Source organism: Pagrus major, chromosome 21 (genome assembly GCF_040436345.1).
Source record: "Pagrus major chromosome 21, Pma_NU_1.0".
Classification (NCBI taxonomy): domain Eukaryota; kingdom Metazoa; phylum Chordata; class Actinopteri; order Spariformes; family Sparidae; genus Pagrus; species Pagrus major.
Window position 1 is genome coordinate 33,099,907 of NC_133235.1, and position 15,734 is coordinate 33,115,640.

General features: G+C 43.2%; 1 pseudogene; it reads right to left on the reverse strand.

The window, feature by feature from the left end:
- Positions 1-2,984: 2,984 nt before the first annotated feature.
- On the reverse strand, positions 2,985-13,278 carry LOC141017342 (immunoglobulin lambda-1 light chain-like; annotated as a pseudogene).
- Between the last annotated feature and the right edge of the window lie 2,456 nt (positions 13,279-15,734).

Genomic DNA, 15,734 nt, shown 5'->3' on the forward strand with positions numbered 1-15,734 from the left:
GATCTTTCAGTCTCTGGACATAAGCAGGGTCTCTGTGGCTGGGTCTAGCCACAGAAGGAGGGCTGCTGGGCAGCTGCAGCGGAGGTCCCTCAGGCTGCAGCTGCTGCTGGTCTGGATGGTCAGCAGGCTTCTCCTATTACGTCGCAGCACTGCACCGTTGTCTGTCTTCACGATGTAAGACCGGGGCTCATTGCACTTGCTGATGACCTTAGCAGACATTTTCCACCCCTTTTCCCCATCCCGTTTCACTCTGACGGCCTGCCCAGACTGAAGTTCAGGAAGTGGCAGGGCAGAGTGACGGCGGTCATGGAAGAACCGGTAGGCTGATTTAGTCTGAGCATCCTTCTGCTGGATTTGATGTCTGTCCACAGGAGTAGCTTGTAGCTTGTCTTCCAGCAAAGGAAGTGTGGTCCTAATGTGTCTTCCAGCCATAAGTAAAGCTGGGCTCACAGTCAGCTTTTAGTTCAATTTTTACTGGGTCACACTTGAGCAGACCAATATCCCCAACACATCACTTGACATTACAGTGTCCATGCCGTCGACTCTCATGACCAGTCCCATGCTTGTGGCAACACTCCGTCCCAGGAGGTTGTGAGAGTATGGCCCTTTAATTACAGTTACCCAGAATCTGTATTTCTTCCCCTTGTACTCACTTGTTGCCAGGAACTTGCCAATACTCTTAACTTCACCGCCGGGGCTGGTGATGGGTCCTTTCCTTGCGGTGACCAGCTGTGAGCGCTGTGGCAGCCTCTTGAATGCAGCCTGTGACATTACAGTAATGTCTGCCCCAGTGTCTATTTTAAATTCCACAGTGCTGCCATTGACGGGTAAGTCAACAAGCCGCTCGTTTTCTGAATCAGGTTGATCCATTATGTCTGACACAGTTTCAGTAACTTCTCCAAGGAAAAACATCTCATCTGTATCAGTGGTGCTGCTGGGCGTTACAGCCACCTCTTTCAGCATCCTCGTCTGACAAGCTGCCTCAAAATGTCCAATTTTATTGCACCTTCTGCACTTTTTATTCTTGGCTGGGCAGGGATGCATTTTACCATGTTGTCCATCGTCGCTGCTCCTTTTCCCATGGAACTGCCGCCTCCCCTGTCTCATGGCGTCCACTGCACACTCCGAGCGCAGGCTCACATTCGGTTGCTTTATTTGTTCGCCCTGGCGCTATTTGAATGGTTCTTTCAAGGGAGAGCTCCGTCTCGAGCTGTAACTTCTGTGATCCATCGTTATCAGATATGCCAATAACAATTCTGTCTCTGATTTGTTCATCTTTAGTCCGTTCAAACTACAGTACTGTGCCAGTTCGTATAAACTCCTCACAAAAGCCTCAACTGACTCACCTGGATTTTGCACTCTCTTGTGAAAACATGCTCTTTCATGGATCACATTCCTCTTGGGCACGAAATGGTCGGAGATGGTACGCCTCTTGATGACGTCACCTGCCGCGACTACGGCAGCCTGTAGTTACTTATCACAACAGGTTGACCTCTCTCAGTTTGCTCGACTGTAACAAACAGGAAAACTGACTCATAAAATGCATCAGTAATAAGTGAGTGTAAATAATAATCACAGCACAGCTTCTGTGTTTAAAGCCTTTATTTGACAGTTGTTTGTGCTGTGAAAATGCTGACAGGAACAGACTAAAGCTCCTGATTTAGTTCCTGAGTCTAGCTCCTGGAGCTCCTCACTTCTTGGACTATTTGATCAAAAAGCTCTTTGAGTTGCTGAACATGAACAAGAATGTGTTTGCATGAACGAGCTCCTCCAACCAGATAGTGTAACAGACACATCCTCACCAGACATGAACCACTGAGGCGTCAGATCAGAAAACACTCAGATGTGTTGTTTTGGAGGCCGCTGACAAAGAAGCCTTTTGTCAGTTTTCTATGAGGACTTGTTGGCTCTCATCAACACCAAGTGTGAACTGTAAAGTGAAGCTTTGATGGCTAAAATCACCATAAATAAAGTCCATGGACGTGAGCTCCAGGTGGGGGGTCACTGTTGGTCTCTGGGCTCAGGTCAACTTTGTGTGGGTGGAGGGCTCAGTGGAAAAAAGGCTTCCAGACAACAAGAGAAAAGACAAACCAGACCAGAGAGGGAGAGGAGTTGATGAGTGTGTACAGCAGCAGATGTGAATCTGTTCTCAGTGGTTATTAGGACTCATAAAAAACTGTTGAGAGCCAACCAGCACTTCCTTCCTGCAGCAGACGGGCTGTGTGGGTTTCTGCTCTGCAGCCTTCTCACCGTCAGCTGCACTTGTTCACATGAACAACACAATGACAGTTACAACCACGGACTCCAGTTAAAGAATAATTCCAGGAACTTTTCACTCTTCGGATTTCAGCGCTCAGTACTCACTGTCTCAGCTTTCACCTGTCTTATTCACCTGGGAGACAAACCTGGGAGCTGAGAAGCTGAAATAAAAGGAGATCTGTTGATACTGTTTTATTGATTCTTCTCAAAGCAGCTCGCTCTGCTGTTTGTTCATGTGTGTAAACAACAGTGTCATCAGCGTAGAGTTTTACATCCACACTGACACAATTACAAAAGGGGCTCAGCACTGAACCTGGTGGCACAGCCTCACCTCCTGACTTGTATATAATAGCTATATGTTTCAGTTTGCTTCTCTTTCTTTAGCTTTGTTGTCCTTGTTTAGCTGTATGCTTATATTCACATCTTCCTGTACATTTGTTCTTGCTGCTGTGTGAAAGTATATTGAGAGCTACTTACAACCAGAGTCAAATGACTTGTAGGTGTCAACATACATGGCCCATGAAGTTGATTCTGTTTCTGACTGTTGCTCTGAAGCCAAACTGAAATCCATAAAAACAAGGCTGTTTCTAAAACACACTGTGATTTTTCACTTTATTGAGAATGTTACACTGAGAGAATTTAACAAAGCTGCCACACTCTGCATAATGTATTAAAAAGAAAGACAAGAAGAGAAAAATACCAAAACAATCAAATATCCAGCAGACAGCTAATGATTCAGCTTTGTCCTCTATTATTATACAAGTCACAATTCAAAGTGGAAATAAACTAGAGGATGAAAATAACACTATACCACAGAATTTATACTCAGTCACTGCAAATATATGTGTATATATGTATTTATATATGTAGGATGACTGTATCTAACCTGTGCATAAATAGATACATTTTACAACCAACCACAAAACATGAAAAAAGACATTTGTGACTGCTGAACAAAGTGATCAATGAGATGAACTGATGAGATTTGATGGTGAGAAAAGGCGAGCAGAAAACAGTCAGTCAGCATGTGTGCAGTTGGTGGACGGTTCCTTGTTTCAGAGGATCATCAGCAGAGAGAGTCCACAGCAGTACACCAGACTCTTCACTATCAGCACTGTGTAGAGCACACAGAGCAGCTTCACCTGGTACTGAGACGGCCCAAGAGCTACTGGTGGAACCTCTGAAACAGAAGAGGAGGCCAAAAGAAATGTCAGTCCTCTGCTCCTCTGCTCTCTTTGACAGCGTCTCCACTTGAAGCTGAATCACTGCTGAACACAGTCACCAAGCCTTCATTACCTTGTTCTCTTTGGGCCTCCACTGTGCCCCCCTCGTGCTGGACGGAGCAGCGGTATTTATACGTGTAGAAAGGGTCCTGATCAACTAGGAAGATGGCGGCGGTGCGTCCCGACTCTCTGAGCTCCAGCTGCTCTCCCTCAGCAGGGAGCCACTTCTCCTCATTCTCCTTTCGTCTGTTCCAGGAGAACCGGACCAGAGGAGGAAACATGGCTGAGGCCACACACAGCAGGGAGCTGTTCCCCTCCAGGTGGGCTCTGGATGCTGCTGGGTACACGCTCACCACGGGCTTCACTACCTGCTCACCTGAAGTTTGACAGCAGCAACAAGCAGCACAGACACACATTGACACAGTCAACAGCAGCTTACAGCACTGCACTGCATTCAGTGTGATCCTGGAAACTACATGGACTCTGATCACTAAACTACTCATCAATACAGCACAAAGTCCAACACATAGACTGGATTCACCTGCACATCAAACACACTCATCATGTCATGTCATCATATGTTATATGGGGACAAACAACATTATGTGTTCAGCACTTCTTTCTTTCAATGTGCACATTCATCATTATTATGACTATTACTAATAATAATATAACATCATATTTTCATACAATGGAAAATCTTCATGTGTATCATGATAAAAGACATATTATAATAAAGGACATATTTACCCTCAAGTTTAGTACGCGCTGCCATTTTAATGTTTACATTATCCACCACATAGCATAAATATTCTTTTAAAAATGCATGTTGAATTTTATGTTTTTCATAAATATTTACACTTATTTTATATATTTATATTTAACACACGATTATAAATACATGTTTCCATATGACTAATGTGAAAAAAGATGTAATTTAATATAAAAGAAGGTAAAACTTTGTTGGTTTAATGATATAAAATATGATATAATTATGAAAATGTTCTTTTGCAAAATTCAAAAGCTTATATATATAAATATATATTTACCTTCACATAAGATACTTTTTAAAGTTATTACAACATGTCTAACATATGACAGATTCACCACTGTGTACTTTAGTCCAGCCGCTAAAGAAAAACAAATCACTACATCAATAATATCACAATGTTTTTTTCAGTATTTTACATTTATACACAATTACAATGATATGTTCAGATATGTCAAATATGAATAACGACTGCTTTGTAATATAATATGAAGAAAGGTAAGAATTTATTGATCCTTTACAGGAACTTCACATATGATTAAATTAAATGTGACAATATAATATAATATAATATAATATAATATAATATAATATAATATAATACGTCTTATTGAAAACAGTATGTTGTACACAATATTTACCATCACGCGCTGCTAATTCATTTACTTTTAAGTATTTGAAATTAGGTTTGACATTATTCTTTTTTTGTTTAAATTATACACGAAATTATTAATTAATATATTTATTATTATATATCAATTATTTGAAAGTCAATGAACATAAAAAATAGATATTTGCATGTGCCATTGTATATTATACTATATCATTTTTTAAAAATATAATGTTATATAATATATTTTAGTATAATGTGCATTTATTATATTTATTGTAATATCATATTCAGTGTCTGTTTGTCTTCATGTATAAATATATCTCACACTAAAAGACATATGTACCATCATATAAAATACAATTGTCATGAGGTCAGTTTGACCATTTAATAAAGACTTATTAATTATCCTACACAACATATTTAAAGTTATATGTTTTTCAGATACATTTCCTGACATATATTAAATGATGTTTAATATCATATATGATGTTGTTTTATAAAAACAAGAGATGGTGCTGAATTACTGAGAGGATCAAATACTGTATATTTGTAACATTGTCAATATCAAACTTTTTCTATATGAATCAGTTTGATCTCCTGCAGAAATAAAGAAGAACTTCAGTTGTGCAGTGAGATTTAAACATCTTTTCAGGAGTTATGAACCTTTTTATGTAACAATAGCTGCATGGCTGCAAGAATTCTCTACTAATTATGAACAAACTAACATGTAAAGCCTGAAGCAGCAGAAACTCATTAAAAACACATTTTCAACTTGTTCAATAAAACAACTGAAGGAAAATGAAGCTTTATTCTTACCTGATACAAACAGTTTAGTTCCAGAGCCAAAGATGTAGTAGTAGTCTCCACCATCCTCCCACAGTGAAACAGCGTAATACAAAAACCTGTGTGCTGTTGAACGTGTCGGCTGAGGTGAACGAGTCCAAATGATGAAGCAGGATCATATTTCAGCTCCATGATGTGTTTCTCTAATGTTCATATCAACATGACTGTCTCTTCTTTTATTGTCTTTTTAGACACACTAGCAGTGTTGCTCTATGGATGCTGATGTCTGTCGCTCCACTACTTTAGTCCACATGGATTGGACCTGGCCCAAAGGATGGATGGATGGACTGACATGACATTTTCTACAGACATTCTTAGTCCCCAGAGGATGAACTTCATTCATTGACTTTGTTGATTTTGACTTTGTATCTAGCTCCACCAGCAGGTCCACCAGTTCCTGGTCCTCAGTTGGTGGCCCAGTCGACACCTGTTCCCGCTTCCTTGTCGGCGGGTCAGCAGACTTGCTCCAGAGCCGGACCAGCGGTCTTTCCTGATGCCCGTCCAGACCTCCAGCTGCCGGCCTCCTGCTCTGCCTTGCAGCAGTCCTCTGTTCCTGTTCTGCAGCAACCTGTCTGAGCTGAGCTGCAGCTGTCTCCAGTTCCTGTGCTGAATCAGTCTCCTGGGGCTGTGGTTCTGTAACCTCTTGTTTTCCTGACTCTGACAGCTCCACCAGCTCCAGTGGCAGCTCCTGCCAAACCTCTCAGGGGGGCAACTGTTGTGATGATGTTTAAGGTGACTTAGGTAAATGAAGGCAGCTGATATTGTCATGTTGCAGTGAACTATTGTACAGTTTGGATGAACATTACACAGTGATCATCAACAGATGGGTCGCCATTCATGAGTTCACCCTCAAGACACCTTTAGGTGATTGATGACGAAGGAGATGATTATCGACTTCCGGAGGTCACAGCCCAAGCACAGTCCCCTCGGCATCAGTGGCCGCACAGTGGAGAGCGTGGAGAACATCAAGTTCCTCGGTGTGCAGATCTTGCAGGACCTAAGCTGGAATAAGAACACCTCAGGGATCATGAAACGGGCCCAGCAGAGACTGTACTTCCTGAGGAAGCTGAAAGAAGCCTCTCTCCCAGGGGCGGTTCCTCATATGGGCAATATGGGCAGCCACCCAGGGTGGCATTTGTGGAGGGGCGGCATAAGCGCCCGCAAAAAAAAAGCGAGCGGACATTCGCCCACAGTAACCGGCTCTGTAGCAGTTGCCTCTGAGTTTATCTCATCTCGGCGGATCGTCCCCGGTTCTTGTATTGCTCATTTACACATCAAGTCAATGATGTCATGATGCCGTGTGGGGAGTGGGCGGCTGGTGCTGCTGCTGAGAAAGTCTCACATACAGAGGCTGTGGAAGAAGGGGAGGAGAAGGGGATAGGTTCACCTCTGGACCTCAGCTCTCTCTACTGGTGCGGGGGAGCGGTGAAGCAGGAGATTCATCTAATAGTGCACAACTAATGCAGCTCGTAGGCTAAAGTCAATCACATCATGAATTGCTTCCAAATAAAGCACATTTCAGTGCGACCGCACCCGGTGTTCCCAATATCTGACAAAGTTATTCCTAAAGCTTTGCCCTCTGCTCTACCAGAAATCCTCTCCAATCTAGGAAATCTACAAGTACCCACCTAACCTTCTCTGTCTGCGCGGGCCTTTTTAAAGTACTTTCGCCCACACCTACCTGTTTTGTTAGCGATTTGGGTTCTTCAATAAACTTAGTACTTAGTGATAGGCCTTCCCTCTATGATACTTTTGCGCAGTCTTTTCAGAATTTCATCTTTGTTTGTCTCTGACTTTATTTGTTCCATCTTCTCATCTGCCACGGGCATTGCACTTGTTATCATGTCCACATACGCGTCCACATCATCCGTCATACTGGTACTTCTCGGCTCCTTTGGGTCAACAGCTCTTGACAATGTGTCTGCAGAATACATTAGCTCTCCAGGCGTATACGTCACAGTCAATGAGTAGCGTTGCAGCCGTATCATCATTCATTGGATTCTTAGTGGGCAGTCATTCAGTGGCAATGTTGAAACAATGTTATCAGCGGCTTGTGGTCTGTTTCAACAGTGATTTCTTGTCCTGACACAAACTGATGGAATCTTTCACAGGCATACGTTATGCTTAACAGCTCTTTCTCAATTTGTGCATAACGCGTCTCCGCATCTGCCATTGAACGTTAAGCGTATGTGATCGGTTGCCAGTCTTCATACTTTTGCAATAGCACAGCCCCAAGCCCACTCTGTGATGCGTCAGACGAGATCTTGATGGGCCTCACTGGGTCGTAGAACCTCACAGGTTCCAATGTGAGCTGTGTCTCACCATGACTTTTCATGTTCATGATTCCATTGCCATTCTGTTTTCTTCTCTGTTAGTTGTCTCAGGGGTGCCATACGTTCAGAGAGATTGAACTTTCCCATGTAGTTTATCATCCCGTTGAATCTCTGTACGTCCTTCTTACATTGCGGCCGTGGCATGTTCTCAATGGCTGACACCTTTCTGGGATCCGGCCTGATGCCCTCACTGCTCAGAATGTCCCCAACAAATGTCAGTTCTGTCACTCCTAGCTGGCACTTCTCCTTGTTCAGCTTTAAATCCACTTTTCTTGTTGCTTCGAGAACATTTTTCAGCCTCTCATCATGTTCTGCTTTAGTACTTCCCCATACTATGATGTCGTCCATCGATGTGTCTACTCCATCCAGATGTTCATAAATCATGTGGATTGTCTTATGGTATACCTCTGGCGCAGATGCTATCCCAAAAGGTAACCTAAGAAATCGATATCTCCCAAATGGACTGTTGAATGTACACAGTTTTGAGCTTGCATCGTCCAATTTCCAATTGCGTCGTCCAATTGCCAAAAGCCAGATGATGCATCTAAATATTTCGAAATATTTTGCATTTGCAAACTGTGACATGATCTCCTCTCTGGTGGGAAGTTTGAAATGTTCTCTCTTGATTGCTCTGTTCAAATTTCTTGGATCCATACAAACTTTACATAAGGTACATACAAGATTTTCCATTCTTTTTATTCACTATAATAAGTGAACTCACCCAGGTTGGCTCGTCGATCTTTCAATCTCTCCATCCTGTCCAACTCGGCTTTCATTGGTTTTTGTAGAGCAAATGGCATTTTCCGACATGGATTGATGACTGGTGGTACATTTTTATCCACTCTGATTGTGTGTTCTCCGGGCAAGCAGCCAAGACCCTGGAATAAGTCACTGTAGTCCTTCATGAGTTCATCATAGTCCCTATCTTCTTCACTGTCCACTACAAACACTCTCTTTACCAGGTTCAGTCTCTCACAAGCCGATAAGCCTAATATGGTCTGCACATCTTTGGGCACCACTACGAATGCAAGTGTATGCTCTCTGTCCTTGTGTGCCACTTTCACCATGCATTTTCCTTTAACAGGTATCGCTGCTCCTGAGTATCCACTTACTTTCACTTTTGTTGCATTCACTTTCGGTCTGGGTCTGATTTTGTTGAATACAGTCTCTGACATCACATTTGCCTGAGCTCCAGTGTCCAATTTCATTGCAATGTGCGTTTGGTTCACTCTCAAAGTCATTATCCAGTCCTTTCTGTCAGTGTCATTTTCTGTCACTGCATCCACATAGAACTCCTCGGAATCACTCTCATCTACAGCATGAACTTTACTCTGGTCCACTTGGTTACAGTGCATAATGATTCTTTTTATTGCAATTGTGGCAGACTTTACCATATGCTGGACATCTTTTGAGAGGATGTTGAGTGCCACATCGATCACATTTCCGTCCTTGTTCGTCTCTGCACGCCGGTTTTGTTTCATTCCTCATATTGTAAGCGGCACTCTTTTTCTTCACTGCTCTGTGTGCATCGCTTCCCACTGTATCCACGTTGCAGCTCTCACTGAACAGCTCTTTAGCTTGTGTTTTCACAGTCTCTGCTGCTCTGCACAGTCTAATGGCTTTATCCAGGTCCAAATCTTGCTCCCTCAATAGCCTTTCTCTTAAGCCATTATCCGGAATCCCGCACACGAGTCTGTCCTTTATCAACGAGTCAGTCAGCCCTCCAAATTCACACGTCTTGCTTCGGTTCCTCAGCTCAGTCACAGACTGATCAATTGTCTCTCCTGTTTTCTGTACACATGAAAAACCTGTGCCTCTCGAACGTGACGTTTGTCTTTGGAATACAGTCAGCCTCGAACTGTGCAAGAATCGTTTCCAACTTCATCCCGTCTGCTCCATTTTCAAACTGAAAATTGTTGTAGACTTCTAGCACTTCATCACCCACAACATGCAAGAACACTGATGCTTTCGTTTTGTCATTCTTCTCGTCGGTGCCTATTGCTGATAAGTACAACTGAAAGCATTGCTTAAATCTTCTCCAATTCTCAGCCACATTACCTGTCAGCTGTAGATTGGGTGGTGGTTGTAATGCTTGCATTTCCACTATGTTTAGTCCTTTTTTCTCCTTTGGAAAACAGGCTAACAATGTCCTCTCACAGCTTCGATGTTCAGTTGCTAGCCTCCAACTCCGCTAGCATAGCCCGAAGTTTCGGCTAGTTTTCATCACAACTGTTAGTCAAAATCTTCTTTTCTCTCCAAGTCCATCTTCTGACACCATGTTTTGTTATTGATTTGGGTTCTTCAATAAACACACTATAAGGATACTTGAAGAGAACGATCTTTATTTATTAAAGATCTGCTGTGGTTACAAGCTTACAGAAACCATACAATCTACTTGGACTCCACAAAGCCCTCTGCCGTAGGTCTACTACTGCGCATGCCCATTCTAACTCGTGGTCATAGGCTTAACCAACTACAGTATAAACAAACTGCTATTTGTTATATCATTACACTACCTACTTCTTCTAATTGGTCACTTTGGTAGATTTAGGGTTCCTCTATCCAATAGGCGAAAGAGGAGTTGACCGGCCTCCTATGGAATGTCACCTCTTCTATAGATTACCTACTCTGCTGATGTCCTTCTTTGGGACTTGCGCCCTAAAACTGACCTGACTGTCTCTCTGTCCTTACAGGGAAATATATAGTTGAGCCGGCTCTGACCATTTGGCATAACAATTAAACTCAGTTTATTATCTTGTCCTCCAACTGCCCTCCAAAACACACATGGAACTGACTAATTACACCAGGTTCAGACAGGACGCCGAAGCGCTGCGAAGCCACGGCCCTTCTGTTCACACCAGACACGAACTTCTCTGCGCCGGTCGGCAAACAGCTCTGCTCCTCAGCTGTTCTGCAGTCACACTTGGAGCTGTTCTTTCACCATAGGAAAGTAAATAACCGCATAAAATTACAACGCCATGTTTTCCTGACAGCTGTAAATGTATGTCCACTTCATAGTAATGAGTATTTTTCTGTCAATCGGGGTGTTTAATTATCGAAAATAGTTTTATTTTGAAATTTGTTTTATTTTGAAAATCGACCAGATTCTCTCGTTGTTGCTTTGTTTGACTTCCTGCCCGGCTTGACACATTCGGCCGCGGCACGCTACAAAAATAGACCAGACGCCGAAATGATTGCTGCACGGCGCGCGCCGGCGGCAGAGCAGAGCGCTGCGGCGCTTCCTATGTGAACGACACAATTGGTTACCATGGGCACCAAAACGAAAATGGCTCCGCTCCTCGGCGCTTCGCAGCTAATTGCGGCGCTTCAACGTCCTGTCTGAACCCGGCGTTACTCTAATGTCACCTAACATATGTCCTCACCATCTGACACCTTCCTTAACCCCCACAACCAAAAGTAACCTGTCACCATTAAATCATAGCTCAGAATGTGTAGTGACACAGACACCTCACCACAATAAGAGCTGATGAAGCAAATGAAATCAACAAAGTCAGAAGAAAAACATTCCAGGTTGGAAAGAGGACCATCCAAGAAAACGTGTTAGTGAAGCCTCCAGGAAGCCATAGAGGTGCATTGCTGAGCCTAAAAGCTTCAGAATGGAAGTTGATCACAGCGTCTGGACGATTTTCAACCAGACTGAAATCTCCCTAAAGGGACAGACATGGCTGCTGCTGCAACTGGTTTGATAAGGTGTTCAGAAACAGGACACACTGTTGTAAAAGCTGGTAGAGTTTAATCATTCATGAAGAAAATTATAATACTGAAGATGATGATAATAATAAATTACATTTTTTTTTTGTGGCTCAAGGAGGGCGACGCCCTCTCGCCCTCTATTGGCCGGCCGCCCCTGTAGAGATCCCTCCTTTACCACCGGTCCCACCAGTCCTCTAGAGCTGCTCCACCAGCACCACGGGCCTTCAGGGTCGTCCTGCAGAGCGGCTCCACCAGTCTGGTTGTTTTCCAGCCCAGCCTCCAGTGTGGCTCCATCTGTGTGGCCGGCGTCCAGGCCTTCACCCTCCAGACCTGCTCTGTCCATTGTCCTGAGGTCTACAGCTCCACATGTGTCCTGCCCCGAGGCAGCCCACCTGAGGTCTCTTTCCCCTCCTCACCAGCCTCCAGACGATCTGCCTGAGACCTCGACTCTTCTGCCTTGTTTTGTTCCTCGTAAATATAACCCTAATAAGCCGCTGCTAGAAGGACAAAGTCCTGAGCTGATGTGTGTCCAAGATTTGTCTTTTAAAATGTAATAAAGTGAAATGATGTGGTGAAATCTGCTGAAAGGTGTTAAACAACAAGTGCTGCTGGAAGTGTTTTCATTCAGAGACATTAGTGTTGTGAGGGACGGATGGACTTTATTCAGCAGCAGGACGTTGGGCTGTAAACATTTGATTATGTTTGAGATCATTTTATTGAAATATTCTGAAGTATGTTTGTTGTTTTACTGATTCATCTGGATTATGTTTGAGTTTGTCATTGAATTATTTTCCTCTTTATTTTATCATTGTGTTTGTGTTTGTGTCCTTTTTCCTCACTGTGTGAAACAACAATAAACCTGCTGGAATATCTGATCAAAATATAAATAAATATAATATGAAATAAATCCCTCAGTTCAGTGTGTTTGTGACTGTGGCTGAGATGGAGGTGAAATATGTGAACCTGGGCTGTGGTTTACTGCTCTCTTCCTGTCACAAACACTGTTTGACGTCTGTTCATCTGTTGGTTTTTGTTCAGGCTGCTCGCATCATTTCTCACTGTGGGCAACACTCTTCCAACAGAAGCAGTAGTAGGTGGCTGAATGAAGGAGTTTAACTGTCTGGATCTTCAACTCACAGCCGTTCTGATTCTTCACAACTGAGAAATCATCTTCCTGAGGATGATCGTACCTCTCACCTATGCTACAACTGTCCTTGTCATGATACAGAATCCTTGTGAATGTTTCTGTGTCTTTCTTCTGGTACCACCCTACATCATTATCGTAGTCACACTGGTCAGTTACTCGACAGCTGAAGGAGACGTCTCCATCAACTCTCCTGGTCAATGTTAAATCCTCCTGAATCAGCTGTGCTGCCATGGCAACCAGCGCTGTAGAGAAGCAGACAGATAGATGAAGGTCAGTGTGACAGTGTTTGTTCCAGGTGGACTTTGTTGGCTCCTGATTGGCTGGAAACACTCACCTGAACACAGACAGCACAGAGCAGCAGCTGGGAGGAAAAGCATTTTGTGCAGTGGTGTTTCCTCTGGTGAACCTGGGGAGAAGTGGCGCTCTGACGCAGCTGAGGCCAAACGAGGACGAGCTACGAGATCAGACGAGGGCCACGTGGTTTCTAACAGGTCCTCAAAGCTCCCATCAGCCCCTGCGGCGCACAGATAAGGCCGCCGCTGCCGATCGACGGCTCGGCTGAAGCTGCTGTGTGATAGAAATAGAAATAAACATTGATGTGAGCACAAACACATTCAGGTTGGTGGTGAATTTAGTAGCACAGACTGTTATCTGTTGTTGAACAGCTGTGATGAAAAGACTAAAGTACAAATCCACAAAACTCCTCCACTGTGATTTGAAGCCTTAAACGTCCCCTTACATTTCTGTCATTTCACTCAATCATTTCATTTCTATGACACATCAAACCTTTTCCACACACAGTGTCACATCTTTATTGTGTCTCCTGTTGTTCAGTCTCTTCATTAAAGCTACACGATGTTTCACTGAGTGAAAGATTCAAAGCCAAGACTCCATCAAATGGAACATTTCAACATGTCTGCTGCATCATTTTACACACATTTCCCCAAAATCCAGCCTGACACATTTGGTGTTTGTGTAAACTTTGGGATCTCCAGCAGAACGTCAGATAAAGTTCAGAGGGTTAGTTTGTAAAGACGAAGCCAGCGGAGGCTTCAGAAGAGTTGAAGTCCAGCTGTGCTCCTCATATGTGAAGCAGTGGTTCTGGTGCTGTTCCCTGGAAGGAGCACCAGAACCACTGGAAGGAGTTGATCACATGCTGGATTTCTGTGTTTGCTGCTGGTGCTGATATTAAACACCACAGAGAAACACCACCACCCTGTGGTCGCTCACAGGAAGTGCAGGGACATCCACGTGATGCTGATGACGGTCGCCATGACGACACGATGATGCTCTGACCTCTTATTTCACTGACAACAAACCCACAGTGACATATAGTGGATAAAAAACACACAGCAGTAAATGAGGAGTATTACTGGCATTATTGTTGTTCCTATTATACGCTGGTAAACACATTTGACCTGATAAACAATAAAGAAAAACATCAGTATAAAATATATTTATTGTCTCAGAAAGTAAATTCACATTTTCATATTTGTGTGTGTGTGTGTGTGTCAAACCATTCTTCTAAATATTTAAATATCATATTTATTCATGAACATATAAATACATAGAAACAGAAATAAAGTGAGACACATAAAAACACTGTCACATGGTGCTGCTATAGTATTAACTTGAACCATCTCAGAATATTCAGGATGAGTCAGTGAGTTTTGTTCTTAAGTTGAACAGTGGAGTTGATTTTAGTCTTCAGTCTCATTTCTTTTAGTTTCCTGTCTGTGTTTGTTAGGTTGACCTCTCTCAGTTTGCTCGACTGTAACAAACAGGAAAACTGACTCATAAAATGCATCAGCAATAAGTGAGTGTAAATAATGACATCACAGCACAGCTTCTGTGTTTAAAGCCTTTATTTGACAGTTGTTTGTGCTGTGAAAATGCTGACAGGAACAGACTAAAGCTCCTGATTTAGTTCCTGAGTCTAGCTCCTGGAGCTCCTCACTTCTTGGACTATTTGATCAAAAAGCTCTTTGAGTTGCTGAACATGAACAAGAATGTGTTTGCATGAACGAGCTCCTCCAACCAGATAGTGTAACAGACACATCCTCACCAGACATGAACCACTGAGGCGTCAGATCAGAAAACACTCAGATGTGTTGTTTTGGAGGCCGCTGACAAAGAAGCCTTTTGTCAGTTTTCTATGAGGACTTGTTGGCTCTCATCAACACCAAGTGTGAACTGTAAAGTGAAGCTTTGATGGCTAAAATCACCATAAATAAAGTCCATGGGCGTGAGCTCCAGGTGGGGGGTCACTGTTGGTCTCTGGGCTCAATTCAACTTTGTGTGGGTGGAGGGCTCAGTGGAAAAAAGGCTTCCAGACAACAAGAGAAAAGACAAACCAGACCAGAGAGGGAGAGGAGTTGATGAGTGTGTACAGCAGCAGATGTGAATCTGTTCTCAGTGGTTATTAGGACTCATAAAAAACCGTTGAGAGCCAACCAGCACTTCCTTCCTGCAGCAGACGGGCTGTGTGGGTTTCTGCTCTGCAGCCTTCTCACCGTCAGCTGCACTTGTTCACATGAACAACACAATGACAGTTACAACCACGGACTCCAGTTAAAGAATAATTCCAGGAACTTCAGTTTGATTTCAGCGCTCAGTACTCACTGTCTCAGCTTTCATCCGTCTTATTCACCTGGGAGACAAACAGCTCAAATCCTGAACTCAGGATGGCAAGGTGACAGTTTCCTGAGTTTCCTGAGGCTTTACTGAGTTTCTGCAATTTTTAAGAACCTCAATACAAAGACAATTTATTCATTTAAACTTTTGATGAAGCTGCTGTGTGATCATTTTGTAGCAGCTGTAGCTTCAAAGCAGC